This window comes from Motacilla alba, chromosome 1, assembly GCF_015832195.1.
Source record: "Motacilla alba alba isolate MOTALB_02 chromosome 1, Motacilla_alba_V1.0_pri, whole genome shotgun sequence".
NCBI lineage: Eukaryota > Metazoa > Chordata > Aves > Passeriformes > Motacillidae > Motacilla > Motacilla alba.
The window spans coordinates 80,009,894-80,025,373 of record NC_052016.1 but is presented as its reverse complement, the minus strand read 5'-3'; positions in this window follow the sequence as shown (position 1 = coordinate 80,025,373).

Here is a 15,480-nt window from a genome sequence, read left to right as displayed (position 1 = left end):
AACAGAAGAGGGGTTTGTCTACTTCCAATACTGTTACTGATTTTTGTCAGCAATCAGTTCCAACATTTTCAGCAGTATATCCTGTCCATTTAGAGTCTCTTACACTTATTTTGTTCTTTGTTACTCATCTTGCAAGTTATGTTGCCCCTCTCATAATTTTCCATGCTACTGAAGTATAACTGCAAAAGTCTTAGGTCTTTGGTGATTACATTGCTCACATGCTTACCTAAAATGCTCAAATGTTGGGTGCAGCTGTTTTATCACAGCGTCAAGAAATGTATATACACACTTATTAGTTACACTGGTTTAGTATATTTACTTATATTTACATTCAAGGCATGCCAGTTGTGTAAGTTTTACAGGCTTCTGCTTTGGTTACAGCTTAAAAAGAGTTATTCTTTATAAATCAAAATCAAACTATCAAACAGAAATATCCTGCATTTCTTATAATCGGTATCTCGGCTTTCTTGCAGAGGGTGTGAGTGTTGAGTTCTGTTTTGGGTTTTTAATGGGTATTTTTGGTTTTTTTTGGGAGGAAGGTGTGTTTATTTTTCCTTCTCTGCTTTTTTTTCTACCTGTCACAAAGCTCAGCTGATTAAACAAATTCCAGCTGAGCTGTTTGGCAGAAAAAGATATTTCTAGGATTGTATATTTTTGCTCTGTTTTGATACGTAGAATGCATATTGGTGGATTTGGAAATGACTCTTGATTGCCTCAAGCAGTCTTCAATGACAAAGAAAAAAGTTATTGAATTTTGCAGCACTACCTATGACAGAGATGTGATTGATGAGAAGCAGATGTAAAAAGCTTAATGTAAGTCTGTTTGATAAATGGGGTCTCATTTCTTTCTCACCTGCTGAAATTTACAGAAATCAATTTTTTCCCCCTCAGTTTTAAAATGTACAGGACAGATACTAGTCAATCTTATCACATGCTTATTTAGTGATGAACAGAAATGTTAAAACCCCTTGTTCATTTCAAGCTTGCTTAGAGAGAAACATGTTATATATGTTTATATATACACTCCATCTTTTGGAGGGTACTCAATTCAAATCTTTTGCTTATTGTGTTTTTGTAAGTTTTTTATCTGGAATCATAAATCTGCAAAATTTTGAAGACAGATAAAAATGACTGGAACCATCTACTTCCTAAGCTGGGCTTCACTGTAAAAAGAAGAGAATGTTTGAACAAGACCCTGTAGAAAATCATGAGCAATTTTTGTGACTCATATCCCAATTCCAACCCTTTATATCCATACCTTCTCTCTTCAGGGAGGAAAGTTGTCTGAAGCAAACCTGTGCTTGCTGTATACCCCTTGTCAAAGCTATATTGACTGGTCTACGTCAATGGAAAATTCAGATGGACAAATGACTGAAAAGGCATCATAGTCTGTTTTTTTTTCATTAAGAGAAATGTCAAATAATATTTAAATATGCATTTCTCTTAGAAAAGTGATCCTGTAATATGAATAAAAACAACCCACTAAAGAGATGAAAAAATAACCCACTCAAATGACAAACAATCTGAAAGTCTGCTTTTTTTGGCAAATTCTGTGGTTGAGAGAGGTGAGATTAAATTGATTGCATGTATACTTGCTTCTTTTTTTTCTTCTACTGACAGCTGCCAATTACATCGCACAAGATTTCTTTGTATGTGGTTTTGTTGTTGTTTTTGTTGTTGTATGTTGTTTTGTTATTGTATGGCAGAGCATACATGCAAATTTATTTTTGCAATTATAAGAGTGTAAATTATTTGAAACATGATTGAAAGCAGCAAAAGAGAACGGAGAAGAATAATAATCATAGAAGATCTGTGTCATAACAGGAGTGTTAAGCGATTGGTAGAGGAGCTCTAAAGGAGATGGAAAACATGGAGTCCCAAGGGTGGAAAAGGAAAAACAACTATTGCTAGTGGAATGAAGGACAAAAAGGAAAAACAAAGGGAAGACTTGGAGGAAGAAGAAGGAGGCAAATGTGGTTCCCCCAGATAAAATACCAGACTACAGTTCTTGTGCGCCGTTCTTTTCAAAGATAGAAATGACAGCAGCAGAAACAACTGGTCATTGACTTTAACTTAATTTCTCATAACTTAGTTTCTTTGTTTTCCCTAGAACCCATTCTGCTGTTCTCTTTCATAATTTGAAAAAGAAACATTGAACTAACTTTACACAGTCAGATGTATTGCATACTAGAACATACTCTTCAATTTTTGACTGTAACAGAACGCTGAGCTACAGTTTTCAAGGCACTGTCTACAGTTACAAGATCTAGTTATATGATTTATGGTTGCTTTCATTAAAGGCTATAATTATGTTTGCAATTAATTATCTTTTAGATGTTAATTGTTTGGTACAACAATATATCTTCCTTTTATTTCATAATTTGTTCATTCAGATTGTATTTTTTCTGCCTCAGTGTGAGCCAGGATTTGCAAGTGTGCTAAGATATGCAGATAGGTGCTGAGGGTCTGGCTTGAGATTTAGCTAACAGAAGAGACCACAAAATGCTGTTGCATGTGAAATAAGAAATGGAAAGGGATGAACCTTTCCAAAAGAACAGGGCAAGGCAGTTTGGGTAAGGGAAGGACAACTATCACAATCTGAATGAAAAAAAAATGGAGAAAAGGGGATAATAAATGTTGCTGGTCCTCTGTAAACAAGCTGCTTGTCAGCACACTTGTCTGACCTTACTCTGTGTGTGGAATTTTCTGGTGCATTTCAAGCTGTTAATTAAGGGAGACATGCATCTGCAAATGCACAAGATCTGAGACACTTACTAAGGAAAGGGCCCAAAGTCTGGCCTTGGCTGTCAGATGAACTTAGAGATGTTGTCAGTATTCAAGTAGGGTGGGAAGAAGAAACCTCTGGGCCCCAGAAATCCACTGGATTCAACTTCAACTTCTCACAATTATTCAGTGAAGGTACTTAGGAATCAGGACACAAGAACGGCACGATTTGACAATGTAGGTAAGTCTGTTATGGCCCTGAAGCTGCTAATAAAAATTCTCAGCTTGCCATCTAGGAGCTCAGAAAGAGCACCTATGCAGTCCCTTCATTACAGCACACGTTGCAGAAAATGATGGCACCATATTTCATAGCAGTACATCCATCTGTTTGTTGAAATGTGATATCAGTTTCCTGAGGAGACACCATCCAAATAAAAAAGGCTGCTCATTCTCTTTGAAATAAAAATATGCTAGATCTTGTAGCAATCCTTCTCAATAATTTACAGCAGTTCTACCCTATTTGAAAACTCTAATAATAAATTAATCATCTTTAAGATGCAAATCAGTGATACATTCAAGGATTGTTTTTGACTGATGCATGTCTCCAATAGTTCACTGCTAGAAATCATGTGGGACTTGATGTCTACAAAAGTGTTCCCAATCCAGTTGTGTTGGTCTCAACTTTCTTCATCAGCAGTGCATTTTATTTTTTGCTCACACTTGCTGGTTTAAACATGCATCATAAATCCTATTGGGTTCAGCTCCATCAGAAAGAGACTGCATGCAAGTATGCTACAGAAACATTAGGTTCTTAACAAATGTACAGGGACAGAGTCTTCTTTTGACTATCTTGCATTTTAAGGGAAGAACTATGGCAGTATTTCTGAGGAAAAAAAATATTTTAATGAAGATCCTAAATTGTTAAGCTTTCACACACTCCAAAATTTTATTTGAACTCTCTTCCATTGCCTCTGCTTTATACTATTGTGATCCTAGATTCAATGAATATTACAAGTGGATTATCCTAAATAAACTATAAGTCTGGCTTTGAGAATCAGATGTATGCAGTGAAGATTTTTTTCAATTAATAATAGAGTAAACATGGTCCCAATTTTTATAGTAATTTTCATCTCATGTATCATAAAGTTTTAATGTGTTTCTTAATTCCACTCTGATGTTTAAAAAACCCCAGATTTTTCTTCAAATTATAGTGTAAACTTCTACTTAATTTGTTCAAAATATATTTATAGTTATTATTTATAATTTTCTTTATAAAAAGTAAACAAAAAACAAATCAGCATGAAGTTTTTGAAAATAAAAAATATTAGCTTCTAGGTATGTTGGAATTAATAAAAAATCACAAAATCATTTTCCTATTTTAAGACAAATACTGCTATGAGATGTATTGTAGCAAAATGTCCTGGTCATCAGAAGGGGGAATCGGTGATTAATTGCTTTGTTAAATAAGGCCAGTGTATGCTGACTTAACAGAACCTGTTAATAAAAGAATTTTAAAAAATATTTAAAATTTCTTTACCATGGTGTTTAAAATTACTTTTTTTTTCTTGCACTTGTTAGTGCAAGAGGATTAAGCACTGTGAAATATAAGTAATTCAAGTATTTATTTAAAATATAGGTAAAAATCTAAATAGATGTCCTTTTACATATTTATTTTTTTAAATGTAACATTTTTAACAACTTATTCTGATTTTATTAAAGTGAAATGAGGTTGAAGCAAAAAGTGGTTTAGAGCAAAAAGCAAAATTTACTGTATAAGACTATTGTAATGTTTGTCTTCTAGATCTTTCCATAAATTATATCACCTTACAGCTTCTTCAGGCAAACTAAATATGTAGTTAAGGTCTAGACAAAGATTAAATCAAAATGATTAACAAAGATAAAATCAAAATGATTAACACATCCTGCTTTAAAAAACCCCTAAGCATAACTCAAAGTAAAAACAAATCCTGACTACAGGACAGAAAACAACAGGTTTACAATGGAGATTGACATTCAATTTAATTTACTTTTGTGACTTATTGCATGCTACTAGTGGCTTCAAAAAACACTATGACATGTCTTATTTCTCTTCTTTTTATTGTTCCATTAAAAAAAAAATAGTTGCTACAAAGACCTCTACATAGACAGGCCATTTACTATAACCCTTTATTTTTTCTCTAAACTGTAGTCTCCTTGTTCTGATTAGGGCATTTCTACAAATTTCTTTTTTTGTCTAGCTCATTTTAAATGACAAATCCATTTTCACACAAATCTTTGTGTGAAAATAATATTCTTAGTCAATGGATATGACAGAAGCATGTATTTTTTGGCATGAAGCTTGATAGTTTCATTACTCCACTTTCTGCCGACAATTTTTCTAAATTTCATCATGGAGCAAGGACTTTGCCATTACTGCTAAAAACATTAGGCACTACCTGCCATACAAAGTGCTGTAACTCAGGGCTTTCAGAGATTATGTTGGCCTCAGTTTTAACAGCTTTAGTGGTCAAGTGACTACGCCTTCACCTGTTGCATCTTCAGCTTGTTGAACCACAAGCACAGCAAGGGTCTGAGAAAATTAGGTGGCCATTGTGTGAGAAACAATAGACTTTCACATCTAATAAGGCTGGAGAAAGCAGTTGTACAAATTCCAGACAGCAGCTGGGAAGCAAGATGTCTGTGATAAGAAGGAAAATGCATTTTTTTTGAGGGCACAATACTAGGCAGAAAGAAGATACTACAATGACTATGATTTTTCCATCAAAAATTGCTTTATATTGCTAATGTCTTGTCACAACTCCCCCCTCCCCCATTGTTTTCTTTACAGAAACTGAGAAGTATGAACCTCAGATATAAGGTTCACTGAAAGGATATGCATAGCACCTAAGAAAAAGTGTACGCAGATATAACATCCCTGCTTAACAGTTCTGTCTCTAATACTGTATTTTGAGTATTATTATACTGAGAATATTTTTTTTGCTCTGTAAATACTATAAGTGTTTGGGATTTTTTTGTTTGGTTTATTTTTTTTTTTTGTAAGAGTTTGAATGTGATAGTACTTATAAGTGAGATGAATAGGGACTTAATTCAGTTTCCCACCTTAGCCATTAGTGTCATCTAAGAAGCTTAAGGAGTTGAAACATCCATGTACGACTGAGAGTTATCCCCATGCCTTTAATAACTCTCTCCTCCTCTTCTTTTCCACTATTATTTCCAATGAAAAAGACCTATTTCTTTTCTTAGTAGTCTCATCAGATACTACAAGGTTGTTCCAATTCATAATTGTGAAACCTCTTCCTTATTTTGGGGGGTTTTTTGCTTACTTTTGTCCCTTGATGTGTGCTCTGCTAAATTAATGATTTTTAAATTGAAGTTTGAACAATACTAGAACAAACACTGTTAAACTGCGAAAATGCATAATAGAAATTGGAGGAATGGAAGTGAGATTAAGGGACTATCACATTTCAGCTATTTGGAATGCGTTTTAAGATAGATGAGGCTAGCTGACGTTAATTTTACTTTCTTTTATAATCATGATTGCTTATATTTTCTATTCTGACTGTTGGAGAAGAGTCACAATAGAAATGTTACAGTGAGGAAAAAAGAAGGCAAATGCTATGTATTTAACCTCATCAAGGTTTAAGTTAAACCTGTGTTTTGTCTCACTATACATGTTCAGAGAAAACTTACATCACTAAAGGTCCAAAGGCTATGGTCTTGAGGTTATGTGGTATGTGTTGAATGCAGCCCTGGTAAAAAATACCCACATCTGGTAGACATTTGTGGTTTACCTGTAAAAACATATAAAATTACAATATATCTAAAAAATACGATGTAATCTGGCTTGAATATGTACATTAAAAGTCTTTCTAAGTCAATCTTTAAATGCATTCAGAAACACTTACCATTATTTCACTCTTTAGTAAAATCAAAAGAACATCTGTCATAAGATCATAAAGCGCACCAGAAAGATGAGTTAAAACCCATGCTTGCTATGACATTTGACATTATGTCATCCTCTCTTTTGGGGAGGGGGATTTTCAGATGCCAATAATGTTGGTGGTCACTGGACTAGAAATTTAGACCCACAGAGTCAGATCACTACATGGAACTAAGCTTTCACATTTTGTTACTCTATTATAGTTACTGCTTAATAGCATTTTAAGTGCAGTCAAACTTTTGTGTTTCTTAAATTAATGTGATTGTCAGAACATTTTATGTTGGAAAGGTTTTCAATGCAGTATGCAATAGATTTGACATATCTAATAAGATCTGATAGTATAGTATGGTTCATTTTATTATTTTTCATTCATTAATTTTGCCCATGTACAGTTTGTTCCCATTTTATTAATAATATAGACACTCTTTGGTAGAGACAGAGCATTATAAATATATTAAATACTGCCCAAACAGGTACAGAAATGGAGAATGTAAAATTTAAAATCAAAAAAAGCTGTGAATTAATGAGCATTTAGATAGGAATTAACCAGGCACCATGTGTCAAGATTTGGTTTGCCTAAAACACATTTTTCCCTAGACAGCTCCAGGCAAGAATAACTTCTTTGGATGATATATTGCTTAAGAACTTTTCAGAGCAAGGGCAGTCGCTTGTGATGGTACCATCATGACCTTTATTTAGGATTTAACATTACTGTACTGTAAATTAAAAAAAGAAAAAAAGAAAAAAAAGAAAAAGAAAGAGAAAAACAAAGGAGAAGAAAAGAAAACAAAACAATGCCCCCAAAACCCCAGACACCTTTTCCAACTATGCAGTGCTAAAATACTTCCTTATGCACAGAACAAACACCTTATTCTAAAGCATTTCTAGTGAATCAGTTTGGTTGGGGATTTTTTTTTTTTTTTCCTTTGGTCCAAGAAAATTCTGTCCTGATCTTAAAATCATCACATAATTTTTCAGAATACAAAGACATGAAAATTGATGGGAGACCTCATAGGCAGTACCGCTGTAAACAATTGTTCTAAAGTTGTAAACAGCTTTACAACAATTGTTGCAAATAATTATTTAGATAAGCTTGCAGAAGGAATTTAAAATAATTCATTCTGATGTGGATATATTAAGAAAATAGGGTTAAAATAAAGGCTGATTTCTGTTACCAAAACTCAGAGCAGATTCATTTTTTTCAACTGTATATGAAATTTTTCATGGAAGTAAGCTTTTGATTTTGGAGCTTGTAAAGAAGTGTAAGGAAGTGAAATTTAATGCTGGTGACAGAAGATACCCACAGGTATTTGGAAGCGTTACCTAAATTAGACAGTTTTAATCCAATTTAATCTGCAAAAATAAGTCTGAGTTTGGCAGCATATACATATCACTAATTTATCAAAATATAAAGAGAATTAGTGAGTAAATCATACATAGACACGTACATTTGCTCTTTATATTAATGCCCTGAGATTAGGTTTACAGACTTATGAGACATGAGTTCAAATAGCTAATGAAAGAATATAAATATAATGAAAATGATATGCTGTGCTGTTCACTAAAACATATATACAGGGATATTTGCAGATCTCACCATTTTTCATACACAGATCTTGGAAAAAAAAAACACAAAAAACAAACAAACAAACAAAAAAACCCCAAAAACAACCCAGCAAACAAACCTGATCAAAAATCTGTCCACATCTTAGACAACATTTAGTCAAAGACTGGGAAGGCAGGCTTACTTTGAGGTAGTTTGCATAAGTCAACAGTGTGAGATCCGTGTAATTTCTCAAGCTATCTAAAATCTTTCTGTCTAGTCTGAGCTGATCATTTGCACTACAGCCTTTTTAATGGATTGTTCCAGAGGCAATTATCTCACATATTTTGCAAATTCAGAATGGGATGAATCAATCTTCTGAATGTTCTGTATGTTTCTACGGAGTGCAGAGAGAATCTGTGAAATTAGAGAAGTAGTTTTCAAACAGAAAATAAAATACAAGGTAAATCTTTTCCAAGTGTCTAGGTATGATGACAACAGATAATAAGTCCATTGTGACAACAATACAGGAAGTTTGAGATTTGGGCATTCATATCATGTTTTTGAACCTGGTAGGCAGCAGTACATCTAAATTTAGTTTTAGGTAGAAAAACTTGAAAATATGGAAAATTAAGACTCAGTAGAAAGTCTGGGAACTAAGCAGTGTTAAAGTCTAAATTGTTCAAGGATTTTCATGGATGAGAACACAGAGCTGAAAGGAACGGTCAACTTCTGCTCTGGCATAAATTGTGCAATTTAGAACTGCCTGCAAAAATGATTTTTATATGATGGTCCTGATCACAGGTAAAAAAAGAATAGTAAAATATCAATAGCAAGCACAAGTTGTCCAAAATAAAAAGACAAAAGACTAAAATAAAAAATTAAAAGGTTAATTATATGTCTTATAGTATTCACATTTTTGAGATGGATTGCCACTATCTCTTTCTTAATCTGAGCACCCAAAAGCTACTAAAGGGACTTTCCAAGATGTTTGTGTTCTAGAAAGTTTTTCGTATGAGCATTCTTCACTGCTCTTAGAGGCTCAGTCTTGTTCCTTCTTTTCAGAGGTCTCTCTGTGCAGTTGCACAAATCAAGAAAAAAAAACAGATTTTCCTCCCTTGTATCTTTTCAAGTTCTTCAAAAAGAGCATAATTTATGAATGTATATGCATGTGTGTATGTGTGACTTTGCAATGAACATAAATAGCTAATCCGAGTAGGTTTGCAAAAGAAGGTGCTATTTGTTGAGATCAGTCAGAAGAATTAATTATTTCTTCAAAAATTTTTCAGACAATGCAAAGAAATAACACATGGAACCGCCTTAGACTACTTTTGAGGCTTTTTTGGGAGATGGGATTGGTGTTTGTTCTAGATATACATTTATATACACATAGATACATTTATTAGTTATTGCATAAGAAATCTGTCAGCTGTTATATCATGCTGTGTTCCATCATTGTCCTTCTAGACAACTTCATATGCTATTAGTAAAAAAAAAAAAAAAATTAAAAAGTAAAAAAGTCTTATTTCTACTAAAAAATAGCTATGTTTTTGTTCTCTGACATACTAATGTGTTCGCATTAATTTTGGGTCACTTCCTCAGTCATACATTACTCTTTAGTTCATTTGCTACCATAAAAGTACACAAACTGCTCATGAACTGCTAATATTAAATGTGTGGGTTTTGCTAAAGGAAAACTACTGACTTTATAATATTGGCTTTTGATTAGCTCTTTTTCCTCAGCACTTCACTTACTAGCAAGAGGTTATTCAGCATATTTCTGTATATAATTATAAAGAGAGACAATTCAAGGCTCACACTGTACTTCAGTTCTGTAGCTCTACATAATTGCTTTCAATTTAAGAATGCTGAAGGTCAATTAAAATGGACAATTACTGAGATTTTATTAGTTCAGCTACAGCTATGTAAGCTTTGAAATTTCCAAACTATTGAAGAACTAAATATGCCTGAAGGTATCTTTAGAAACTTTCATGTACCTTGATTTATGACTTTGGTAAAATAAACATTTTGTTTTAATTATATAATTAAGAGAACAGTGTAATTACGAAGAAAGCTGAGAGAATAATTGAAAGAAGACTGTCTAATAGCTATTAATTTTTCAGCACTAAGATAAAGTTTCAAAAGTATCTATATATTGTGGGAAAAACAAGAAATCAATGTGCTTGAGTCAAGTGATATTTAAGAACTCAGGGTGAAATTCAGTTACATGCCCTTTAGAGACATCTCATTTTTCAAAACAGACCCCTCCAGGTGAAAACATATCTGTTTACACATAGGAAGTGACTGAGTAATGCCAATCTGTGCAGCTCAGCATTTACTTTGCTTTTAAATCCTGAGAGAATTCTTAAAATTAGAGTCTTTGCCTCCCATCTCCTTGAGAGACCCAAGGGCTGGGGGTGTATTTTAACTTATGTATCTTATATATTGGTGGTCTTATATAATCCTAAAATAACATTCATGCAGTTCACCAGTTGCTTTACCTTTTTTTGCAGATGGTAGACTTTCAGCTTCTTAGTTGAAAGGACCAAAGAATGGCACAACAACCAGTGGTTTCCTCTGCACCTTCATCTAGAAATCACATTCTTTCTTCTTGCTCCCTTGTCCAGCTTTCCTACATAAATACCTTCAGTTTTTCACTAAATTTTCTAGGTTGTATTTGCAGATGGTTAGGTGTACATAAAATAAAATTTTGCATCACACAAACTGTGTGTCTAGGACTCAGTCTGGAGTGAAGGGTAATCTATACAGAGAAGGAAATCTCTGTAGAGTGGAAATTCCTTGAACAATAAATCGTTTTTGGTGAATTTACCTGCCCCTTCCCTTACCATGAATATTCCACTAATATCAACATAGTCTTTGAATTTCTTCAGACTTTGATTTATCAGACCATGAGTTAGAACAAGGTAACTTTTGATACAGAGAAAATTCAAATCATCCAGCTAATAAGCATTTAATTAACTTGTAAACAAATATTTTTCTTCTTTCCTACAGTCTGTACACAAGGACAGATTTTATTTTAGTCCACCAGCTTTCATTGTCTGCTTTTCTGCAACAGACTCTATGCAGTCCTCCCTGGATCTTCTTTGGTGTCTCCACCAAATCTCTAACATATCATTGAGCCTCTGAGTCTCTCCTGAAGCACTGTGTTTGCAGCTTTTCTCATTCCTGTGTGAACTAGGAACCCAAATTAACAGCCAGCTGAACAAAGCTTGTACTTCTATGCTTCATCTGTTGCAGATGAGAAAAAACAAAACCCCAACAGTGTAGAGTCACCCATTTCTTCCCACTTCCAAAAATGTAGTTTTGACAAGACAGCTTCATTAGTAACGAGTAGCAAAAAATAAACTACTGACATTCTAGGGTTCTGGTATTCCACAGAGAGAAGTTTCTCCTGTGATTTCTTCTTTATTATACAAATTGAAACTAGGTATGATCCAATACCATTCTTAGTTTCACACAAATGAGAGAGCTTCATTAGCATACTTATGATTCAAGCATCTGTTAAATTAAAATGTTTTAGAAAGCAATTATGTTTTGTCTGTATCATTTGTTTATATTGTGTAGGGATTATGCTTTAATTTAGAAAACAGATGTAGTGATCAAGAATAAAGGAATCTGTCTGTCATGTTCTACTGAGATGTACATCTCGGAATGTTTCTTTACATTTAGTTGCAGTTGTCTTTTAAATAGAAATTGTTTTTTTCTGAAATGTTGTTTGCCTAAAATGATGTTTCATGACCTTACCTTAAATTGTTACTCAGAAATAGTTTTCAAGTTGAAAATTATGTGGGGAAGAAAGGATGAAATATTTGCTGATTTTGATTCTGTAACATTTGTTTAGCACTGATTTGTTGTTACTATTTGTTTTGGTTTTGTGTGGGTTCTTTCTATTATTTTATTTTATGACTAGAACTGTTATAATGACTTAGATAAAGACAATGGCAGTGCTTAGGCCTGTATTTTGAATTTCATAAAAATAATTACCTTCTTAATTTCTTATGTTTTACTCCAAATTTGTAATAATTATGTAAAACAGCTGTCCTCTCTGCTCTAAAATGACTAATAATAAGCATGCACTGTCATTTTCCTTTTGTTTTCTTGGAATTTTGATGCTCACAAATGTGGTAATTTTTAGGTATTTTCCCGTTAAGCAACCTAGAACAAGAAAGAACATGGACACCTAAAGGAAATTTTAAATTCATTTATAAGAAACTCTTAACTTTATTACTGAAATTTAAACATTCATCTTAAAATTTTTAAACTATATTAGGTTATGGATTTGGAAATGTGTCTTCCAACATTTGTGTTCCAATCTCTAGCCCCTTCTTCTTGCCTTTCTCATGTGAAGGTTGGTGAATGGTGAACATCAACAATTAACAATCTGCCAAAACAGGCTAAACGAACAGACTGGTAGGATCCTTATTGCTAGTAGTCTCAGAATAAATTAAAAAAGAAACTAAAATTAGAAAATATCCCTTAGTCAGGTTCAGTGAATCTGAAAGAATAATTCACTTTTTATTAATAGTCCTTTTTTTTAAAGTTCAGAGCATGAACTAAAGAACATTTTCACCAAAGAAATTTTGAAATGTATGGATAGAAAATGTCTAAATTATAGTGTCTGCCTGTTAAGCCAGACCCCAATTCTAGGTCTTGCTAAGGACAGTTACCTCAGGGTGGAGACAAAACCAGAGTTCTGAACACTTAATTTCTTGAAATATCTTACCCAGTGCGGCTGCAGCTTTCTAGCCACAGAAACACAACTTTCCCAGGCATTGCTCTGGGAAAGGCTGTGAGAAGCGCAGAGAAAATAATGAGAAACAATTCTTATCTTAACTTGCTGCACCTGGTATTGTGAACATGTGGAATGGGCTATGGAGATTTGCTTATCAAAGTGTGGTTTCTTAACTGGCCAATGGTGATTGTGTTTGGATTGGAGGACCAATTAGGTCCAGCTGTATTGTAGCTTCTATAAAAGTAATGGGTTTCCTAATAAAGAAAATGATCAGTCTCCTGTAAACGCATGGAGTCCATGTAACTTATTACCCAGCCTCTTGGAGTGATAGCCCAGTTCTTGGAAAATGGAAATAGAAGAGTAGAAAATCGGAACTCTTTTAGTCTTGATAAACAATATATATATTATGGTTATGTAAAGCCAAGAGATTTTTGGCCAAGTAAATTTCTTGGTCCTGTGAGACCACAGGGCTAAACCAGGCAGTCTCAGAAAGCAAGCAAACAAGCAAATTAGTCAAACAATTGATTTAGAACATCAGGCTACTGAAATTAACATATTGTGGTTTTCTCTGAATTACCAGTTCTTCATTTCTCAAGAATAAAATTGAGGGCTGTTCATTTTACTTTCCTTCTGACTCACGAAAGTGAGTGTCTCCTTGATCTATCTAACTTCTGGCCTCAAAAACTTTCAGAGCTGTCTTGCAGCCTTATTTAAGATCCTGATCAATAGAAAAGTAGTTTTAGATATTTTACTAAGACAGGAACCTTAGCAGTTTTGGGCTGATGCTTTGTTCAAGTATGATCATAAAATTTCTGAGGCCATTAACAGAGTTGTGCTGTCTGCCTAAAATTCATGGATATTATTCATAACTGACATTCTCTCTGCCTGCACAAAATGCCTAAAGAGTGCATCTCCTGATCTGCTGTTTACTCTTCAAACCATTGGATCTCTATTACCACTTAAAAGTGTAAGCACTTCTGTGAAATGAGCCATTCTATGAAGCAGGGAGATATAAAAACATTTTTTTTTTTTTTTTGTGGTGGGTGAAAGTTGAAGCTTATGTCTTCATAAAAAAAACAAAAAACATTTTAATACATTTTCAATCAGCTTAGTCAACTTTGTTATCTGGTATTGCATATACATAAAAAATATCATATATATATATAAGTATACTGGAAAATATATTTGTTAATACCACTGCTAGATTCAAGATGGGAAGATAGTTATAATCAGATCAGCTTGAGGATTTCAAGAAGAGATAGACTTCTGCAATTTCCTAATCCAAATGAACACTTCTGAAAGTCAGAGTTAAGTTAATAATGTGATAGAGTAAGATACTGAAGCATATCTTTTGGAGCCTGCTGATGACATATTTTACCGGATATGATTTTGAAACTAGGTTTTGTTGCTAAATTTCTTTGTGATTATAATCAGATCATCTAATTTTGAATGCTTCCTGGGATAATTATACTTCCATCTTTACCAGGAAAAGGTAAATAAACTAGAAAATGGGAAAACTAGGACAAAAAGGATAGCATAAAGAACTTGGAGAAAGCTGATGCTGATTTTAACTAATTATGACAAAAAACTCATTCTAATATTTCTGAAATTTCATCATGTTGAGGAAAAAAAATCAAATAATTCCTAATGTAAGTGCAGGTATATTTATACTTTCATCACATTTGATTTTTCTTTCCTTTTTGGGTGTTAATTTCCCATCTGACAGAAAGAGCTCTCAATACAGCTGCATGAGGTCTACTAACATGTATATTTAAATAAAGAGATATATATTTTATATATACCCCTTTATTAGCCTTTTTCAGTGCTGTTGTATTCAAAAGAATAACCAAGATCATCATAATGAGATAGCCCACACAGTGTACAAAGAAACTAAAATTAAAAAAAAAAAATTGTTGAGTTTTCACACTGGATTTATTATTTAAATTAATCTGAGTCTCAAAATAGTGGCTTTTATTTTATTTTATTTTTGTGTTTATTGTCTTTGGGAAACTATAAACCAATTAAATTATTTATTTACTACCCAAACCACCTTGTTTAAATTATGTTACCATAGACTTAGTAGACCCAATGAGAGACCCTGTCCCTCTCTAGTCTACCCTCCTGAGACTCCACCTGGAGCACTGCATCCAGCTCTGGGGTTCGTGGAAGAGGAAAGATATGAACCTGTTATAAAGGGTCCAGGGGAGGGTTACAAAGATGATCACAGGCCAGGAGCATCTCTCCTATGCAGACAGGTTGAGAGAGCTGTAGTTGCCCAGGCTGGAGAAGAGAAGGCTTCAGGGAGACCTCACTGTGGAACATGAGTACCTTGGGAAGACTTATAAAAAGGAAAGAGAGGAACTTTTTACACAGGAAGATAGTGATAGGACAAGAATGAAAGTTTCTAATCTGAAAGAGAGAAGGCTTAGATGTTAAGAAGAAATTCTTCACTGTGTAGGTGGTGATGTACTGAAACAGGTTTCCCAGAGAGGTTGTGGATGTCCCATCCCTGGAAATATT